Source organism: Labeo rohita, unplaced genomic scaffold (genome assembly GCF_022985175.1).
Source record: "Labeo rohita strain BAU-BD-2019 unplaced genomic scaffold, IGBB_LRoh.1.0 scaffold_2527, whole genome shotgun sequence".
Taxonomy (NCBI): Eukaryota; Metazoa; Chordata; class Actinopteri; order Cypriniformes; family Cyprinidae; genus Labeo; species Labeo rohita.
In genome coordinates, this window is record NW_026128800.1 from 1 (window position 1) to 6,746 (window position 6,746).

Here is a 6,746-nt window from a genome sequence, read left to right on the forward strand (position 1 = left end):
TTTCCATTTGGGTTTTTAAATTGCAAAGGGGGGGGTTTTCTTTTCGGGGGTTTTTAAGCTGGGTGAGGGACCCCTTTTTTGACGGCAGGTTTTTTTAAAAAGGATCCCTCTGCATTTAACCCATCACAAGTGCACACACACACACACAGACCCGGAGCAGTGGGCAGCCATTGCTCCAGCGCCCGGGGAGCAATTGGGGGTTCGGTGCCTTGCTCAAGGGCACTTCAGTCATGGTATTGAAGGTGGAAAGAGCGCTGTTCATTCACAATCCCCAACTTCAATTCCTGCTGGTGCGGGAATCGAACCAGCGACCTTTGGGTTACAAGCCAGACTCTCTCTTTGTTTGATATCGTCACATTGAAGGGAGTCGTTTTGTTTCAGTGGTTTTGTACAGTGCATCCTATGGGGGTATATCTCAGTGGTGGCGCATTTAACTGCAGATGAAGAGGTCCCTGGTTCAAATCAGGGTGCCCACTTTGGACTGAAAGCTCTGCACTCTGATTAAATTAGCTGGATCCAGGCCGGTTAGCTCAGTTGGTTAGAGCGTGGTGCTAATAACGCCAAGGTCGCGGGTTCGATCCCCGTACGGGCCAGCTTCTTTTGGTCTGTTAGCTCATCTCTGCTCTTCTCGCAAAGTGACGGTTGGTCCTAACGTAAAGCCCTGCTGACCAAGCTGACGGCAAGACTGGCCGAAATAGCTCAGTTGGGAGAGCGTTAGACTGAAGATCTAAAGGTCCCTGGTTCGATCCCGGGTTTCGGCAGATGCTACCTGCTTCTGTCTTTTGGTCGAGGGTGTCCAGTGATCCAGTGACTTGGATCCAACCCCTCCAATCTAAATGGGTCCCCATAGCCGCAACGCTATCTCCTTCCCAGACAGCTGTGCGCAAGGCGGTCGTGGCTCCATGGTGTAACGTTTAACGCGCCGGACTTTGAATGCAGAGATTCGAGTTCAAATCTCGGTGGAACCTGCGTGCCTTCTTGCGGCAGGTAAAGGAAGAAAAGCAAAGCGCTCAAGTTTTTTTTTTGCTGCTGACGAGCCGTACACGACTTATTCTTTGCGGTCCTGTGAGCTGTGGCTGCTTCTTGTGTGGTTCCATGGTGTAATGGTTAGCACTCTGGACTCTGAATCCAGCGTTCCGAGTTCAAATCTCGGTGGGACCTGCTTTTGCCACGAATGTGCGCAGGCCCTGTCCGAAAAAAAAAAAAAAAAAAAAAAAAAAAAACGTTTTCACAGCAGTGGGCCCCAAAAGCTTCACGTACCGAGTATCTGTAATAACGCCAAGGTCACAGGTTTGATCCCCGTACCGGCCAGGGTTTATTTATTTATTCAATTATTTTTTCATTTTGCCTGGACAAGACTTTGCGGACAAGTTCCCGTATGGCGTAGCAGTCAGGATGCTTGGTTTTCACCTAGGCGGCCCATGTGCGACTTCCGGTATGGGATGGGGGCTGCTCCTTGCTTCCCTCTTTGAACGTCCCGCACGTCTTCCTGCGTCAGAAGTCATTTCTCGCCAGCAGTCGCGCTACAGAATCGTGATAGGCCGAGGTTGTGTCCCCATTCCCCCGTGCCTTCGATAGCTCAGCTGGTAGAGCGGAGGACTGTAGGAGGAGCGTTGGCAATCCTTAGGTCGCTGGTTCGACTCCGGCTCGAAGGAGGTTGTTTTTGACGCGCCTGTTTCATTCAAGTCAATATAAAAACTATTATGCTATGTCTAGCGTTCTCTTACGTTACTGAGCACAGCAAACTGTGGTCTACGTTCTCTTAGTACCAGTAGTGGTACTCAGGCTCCCTCTAGTGGTACACAGAGGAAGTTACCGCATTTTGTCTTGGGTGTGACTTTCTGCAGACACTGCAAAGGCAGAGTACGCTAACTTCGAAATAGGGGTAAAAATCAAGTTTGAGCTCACCGTTTTTTAATGTAGATCATTTTCATTGCTAAAACATCTAATTGCCAAATTTCCAATGTCCTACCTATAATTAATTTGGCTGGACAAATAAAAAAACGTTAAAGTCATTTTTCTCATTTTCACACTCTAGCGAGTTAAGGTCTTTTGCCTTTGTAGGGCAGTTGTTTTCTCAAGTCCATTTTCCCCCTCTTAACATTTTAGTGTGTATGTCTGTAAGAACACATGACAGGAAAGCAGGAACTGTATAAAGAGAGCAGCATGCCAGACAAACAGGGAATCACTAAATAGAACTTGCTGGATAGTGGAGTTTCCAAACTGTTGATTTACCTTTCCAGGACACAACTTTGCAACCAACTGGATTATCACTTCTCATGGACTGTATATACACTGTCAAAGTGTCAAAAGTGAAGGAACTTATTCACTTTTAGTGGTTTATTGCCGCTCTGTTCATGGCGTTTGACTGCAGATCAAGAGGTCCCCGGTTCAAATCCGGGTGCCCCCTTTGGACTGGAAGCTTTGGGTCAACCGAAGCTTGACTTCCATGTGAAGCTGTTATTGTTTGATATTGTCACAGTGAAGGAACTTATTCTCCTTTAGCGGTGTATTGCGGTGCTGTTTGTGGGGGTATAGCTCAGTGGTAGAGCATTTGGCTGCAGATCAAGAGGTCTCCGGTTCGAATCTGGGTGCCCCCTTTGTGTCTGGCAGCTTAACTTCAGTGTTGAGCTGTCCTTGTTTGATGTTGTCAAAGTCAAGATGCTCGCTCTCTTCTACTGGTTCAAACACCGGAAGTGGCGTTCTTGGCCTTAACTTTAAAGGGAGGCTGGCTCAGTGGTGGAGCATTTAACTGCAGGCCAAGAAGTCTCTGTCTGAAGTCCGGGTGCCACGTTTGGACAGCTTCGAGCTAACCGAAAGTTTATCATCAACGTCAGGCTGTCATTGTTTGATGTTGTCACATTGAAGGAGGTCAGTTTCCTTCATTGGTTTATTGCAGTGTGCCTCATCGGGGTATAGCTCGGTGGTAGGACCCTTGACTGCAGATTAAGAGATCCCTGAGTCAAATTTAGGCCCCCCCTTTGCCCTTGGCAGCTTTGGACCAACCAAGGCTTTAACTTTAAAGTCAGCCTGTCTTTGAAAGTGACGACGTATTGTCAAGCATGGTGACCCATACTCGAAATTGGTCCTCTGCATTTAACCCATCACGAGTGCACACACACACACAGACCCGGAGCAGTGGGCAACCATTGCTCCGGTGCCCAGGGAGCAACTGGGGGTTCGGTGCCTTGCTCAAGGGCACTTCAGTCATGGTGTTGAAGGTGGAAAGAGCGCTGTTCATTCACAATCCCCACCTTCAATTCCTGCTGGTGCGGGAATCGAACAAGCGACCTTTGGGTTACAAGCCAGACTCTCTCTTTGTTTGATATCGTCACATTGAAGGGAGTCGTTTTGTTTCAGTGGTTTTGTACAGTGCATCTCATGGGGGTATATCTCAGTGGTGGCGCATTTAACTGCAGATGAAGAGGTCCCTGGTTCAAATGCAGGTGCCCCCTTTGGCCTTGGCAGCTTTGGACCAACCAAAGCTTTGACCTTAAAGTCAGCCTGTCTTTGTTTGATATCTTCACAGTGAAGGAAGTCAGTTCAATTCAATTGTTTCAGTGGTTTTGTGCAGTGCATCTTATGGGGGTATATCTCAGTGGTGGCGCATTTAACTGCAGATTAAGAGTTCTTTGAGCCTTCTCAAAGCAGAAAGTCGAGATTGACTTTGCAGTCCGCTGCTGGGGGGTAAAAGAGCGTTCCCTGACCGGGAATCGAACCCGGGCCGCGGCGGTGAGAGCGCCGAATCCTAACCACTAGACCACCAGGGAAGGGCTGGGCGGCTGCTGGCCTGTTAATATCATGAGAAGAAGCAGACCGCAATACAGGCCTCTGTCACGTAGAAACCCAGCAACTCCACCCCGGCCGGTGGGCCAGTGACGCAATGGATAACGCGTCTGACTGTGTCGTTGTCACACAAGAGACATGTTTTTCCGCTCTATGTATTGTAATGATTTTATGCATCATAGAGTGTGAAGTGGTTTACTTGTTTTCTCAAGTCCATTTTTTCCCCTCTTAACATTTTAGTGTGTATGTCTTTAAGAACACATGACAGGAAGCAGGAACTGTATAAAGAGAGCAGCATGCCAGACAAACAGGGAATCACTAAACAGAACTTGCTGGATTGTGGAGTTTCCAAACTAGCGTACTCTGCCTTTGCAGTGTCTGCAGAAAGTCACACCCAAGACAAAATGCGGTAACTTCCTCTGTGTACCACTAGAGGGAGCCTGAGTACCACTACTGGTACTCGTACCACAGTTTGCTGTGCTCAGTAACGTAAGAGAACGCTAGACATAGCATAATAGTTTTTATATTGACTTGAATGAAACAGCCTAACCTAAAAGAACGACTTGTGGATTGATGTGAATGCCAGCAAGCAGGAATTCTTGCAAAACACGTCTCTTGTGTGACAGCGACACAGTCAGATGCGTTATCCATTGCGTCACTGGCCCACCGGCCGGGGTGCCCTGTGCTCGCACCAGACTTGTTGGCTTTCGGCGTGACAGAGGCCTGTATTGCTGTCTGCTTCTTCTCATGTTATTAACAAGCCAGCAGCCGGTCAGGGAATGCACTTTTACCCACCCCCCCCTGGCGGCGGACTGCGAAGTCAATCTCGACTTTCTGCTTTGAGAAGGCCGGCCCAACAGAAATGGTGGGCGCGTCAAAAACAACCTCCTTCGAGCCGGAGTTGAACCAGCGACCTAAGGATTGCCAACGCTCCTCCTACAGTCCTCCGCTCTACCAGCTGAGCTATCGAAGGCACGGGGGAACGGGGACACAACCTCGGCCTATCACGATTCTGTAGCGCGACTGCTGGCGAGAAATGACTTCTGACGCAGGAAGACGTGCGGGACGTTCAAAGAGGGAAGCAAGGAGCAGCCCCCTTCCCATACCGGAAGTCGCACATGGGCCGCCTAGGTGAAAACCAAGCATCCTGACTGCTACGCCATACGGGAACTTGTCCGCAAAGTCTTGTCCAGGCAAAATGAAAAAATAATTGAATAAATAAATAAACCCTGGCCGGTACGGGGATCAAACCTGTGACCTTGGCGTTATTACAGATACTCGGTACGTGAAGCTTTTGGGGCCCACTGCTGTGAAAACGTTTTTTTTTTTTTTTTTTTCGGACAGGGCCTGCGCACATTCGTGGCAAAAGCAGGTCCCACCGAGATTTGAACTCGGATCGCTGGATTCAGAGTCCAGAGTGCTAACCATTACACCATGGAACCACGCAAGAAGCAGCCACAGCTCACAGGACCGCAAAGAATAAGTCGTGTACGGCTCGTCAGCAGCAAAAAAACTTGAGCGCTTGCTTTTCTTCCTTTACCTGCCGCAAGAAGGCACGCAGGTTCCACCGAGATTTGAACTCGAATCTCTGCATTCAAAGTCCGGCGCGTTAAACGTTACACCATGGAGCCACGACCGCCTTGCGCACAGCTGTCTGGGAAGGAGATAGCGTTGCGGCTATGGGGACCCATTTAGATTGGAGGGGTTGGATCCAAGTCACTGGATCACTGGACACCCTCGACCAAAAGACAGAAGCAGGTAGCATCTGCCGAAACCCGGGATCGAACCAGGGACCTTTAGATCTTCAGTCTAACGCTCTCCCAACTGAGCTATTTCGGCCAGTCTTGCCGTCAGCTTGGTCAGCAGGGCTTTACGTTAGGACCAACCGTCACTTTGCGAGAAGAGCAGAGATGAGCTAACAGACCAAAAGAAGCTGGCCCGTACGGGGATCGAACCCGCGACCTTGGCGTTATTAGCACCACGCTCTAACCAACTGAGCTAACCGGCCTGGATCCAGCTAATTTAATCAGAGTGCAGAGCTTTCAGTCCAAAGTGGGCACCCTGATTTGAACCAGGGACCTCTTCATCTGCAGTTAAATGCGCCACCACTGAGATATACCCCCATAGGATGCACTGTACAAAACCACTGAAACAAAACGACTCCCTTCAATGTGACGATATCAAACAAAGAGAGAGTCTGGCTTGTAACCCAAAGGTCGCTGGTTCGATTCCCGCACCAGCAGGAATTGAAGTTGGGGATTGTGAATGAACAGCGCTCTTTCCACCTTCAATACCATGACTGAAGTGCCCTTGAGCAAGGCACCGAACCCCCAATTGCTCCCGGGCGCTGGAGCAATGGCTGCCCACTGCTCCGGGTCTGTGTGTGTGTGTGTGCACTTGTGATGGGTTAAATGCAGAGGACCAATTTCGAGTATGGGTCACCATGCTTGACAATACGTCGTCACTTTCACTTTCAAAGACAGGCTGACTTTAAAGTCAAAGCTTTGGTTGGTCCAAAGCTGCAAAGGGGGGACCTAAATTTGACTCAGGGATCTCTTAATCTGCAGTCAAGGGTCCTACCACCGAGCTATACCCCGATGAGGCACACTGCAATAAACCAATGAAGGAAACTGACCTCCTTCAATGTGACAACATCAAACAATGCCAGCCTGACGTTGATGATAAACTTTCAGTTAGCTCGAAGCTGTCCAAACGTGGCACCCAGACTTCAAACAGTGACTTCTTGGCCTGCAGTTAAATGCTCCACCACTAAGCCAGCCTCCCTTTAAAGTCAAGGCTTCGGTTAGGCCAAGAACGCCACTTCCGGTGTTCGAACCACTAGAAGACAGTGAGCACCTTGACTTTGACAAGGTCAAACAATGACAGCTACACACTGAAGCTAAGCTGCCAAATACAAAGGGGGCACCCGGATTTGAACCGGGGACCTCTTGATCTGCAGT

At 49.3% G+C, this 6,746-nt stretch overlaps 10 non-coding genes across 10 annotated transcripts; 5 read left to right on the top strand and 5 right to left on the bottom strand.

Annotated features, from left to right (window-relative positions):
- The first annotated feature begins 519 nt into the window (after nucleotides 1-519).
- On the top strand, nucleotides 520-593 carry trnai-aau (transfer RNA isoleucine (anticodon AAU)). Its single transcript has one exon. It is a non-coding gene; the product is annotated as a tRNA-Ile (tRNA).
- Nucleotides 594-688: 95 nt separating this feature from the next.
- Nucleotides 689-761, top strand: trnaf-gaa (transfer RNA phenylalanine (anticodon GAA)). The gene has a single exon. It is a non-coding gene; the product is annotated as a tRNA-Phe (tRNA).
- A 328-nt stretch (nucleotides 762-1,089) lies between these two features.
- Nucleotides 1,090-1,161, top strand: trnaq-cug (transfer RNA glutamine (anticodon CUG)). Its single transcript has one exon. It is a non-coding gene; the product is annotated as a tRNA-Gln (tRNA).
- A 407-nt stretch (nucleotides 1,162-1,568) lies between these two features.
- trnay-gua (transfer RNA tyrosine (anticodon GUA)) lies at nucleotides 1,569-1,655 on the top strand. The gene is given in 2 exon segments: nucleotides 1,569-1,605; nucleotides 1,620-1,655. It is a non-coding gene; the product is annotated as a tRNA-Tyr (tRNA).
- An 873-nt stretch (nucleotides 1,656-2,528) lies between these two features.
- On the top strand, nucleotides 2,529-2,600 carry trnac-gca (transfer RNA cysteine (anticodon GCA)). The gene has a single exon. It is a non-coding gene; the product is annotated as a tRNA-Cys (tRNA).
- Nucleotides 2,601-3,698: 1,098 nt separating this feature from the next.
- trnae-cuc (transfer RNA glutamic acid (anticodon CUC)) lies at nucleotides 3,699-3,770 on the bottom strand. The gene has a single exon. It is a non-coding gene; the product is annotated as a tRNA-Glu (tRNA).
- Nucleotides 3,771-4,672: 902 nt separating this feature from the next.
- Nucleotides 4,673-4,759, bottom strand: trnay-gua (transfer RNA tyrosine (anticodon GUA)). Its single transcript is given in 2 exon segments — nucleotides 4,673-4,708; nucleotides 4,723-4,759. It is a non-coding gene; the product is annotated as a tRNA-Tyr (tRNA).
- Nucleotides 4,760-5,156: 397 nt separating this feature from the next.
- Nucleotides 5,157-5,228, bottom strand: trnaq-cug (transfer RNA glutamine (anticodon CUG)). The gene has a single exon. It is a non-coding gene; the product is annotated as a tRNA-Gln (tRNA).
- A 324-nt stretch (nucleotides 5,229-5,552) lies between these two features.
- Nucleotides 5,553-5,625, bottom strand: trnaf-gaa (transfer RNA phenylalanine (anticodon GAA)). Its single transcript has one exon. It is a non-coding gene; the product is annotated as a tRNA-Phe (tRNA).
- A 95-nt stretch (nucleotides 5,626-5,720) lies between these two features.
- On the bottom strand, nucleotides 5,721-5,794 carry trnai-aau (transfer RNA isoleucine (anticodon AAU)). Its single transcript has one exon. It is a non-coding gene; the product is annotated as a tRNA-Ile (tRNA).
- Nucleotides 5,795-6,746: the final 952 nt, after the last annotated feature.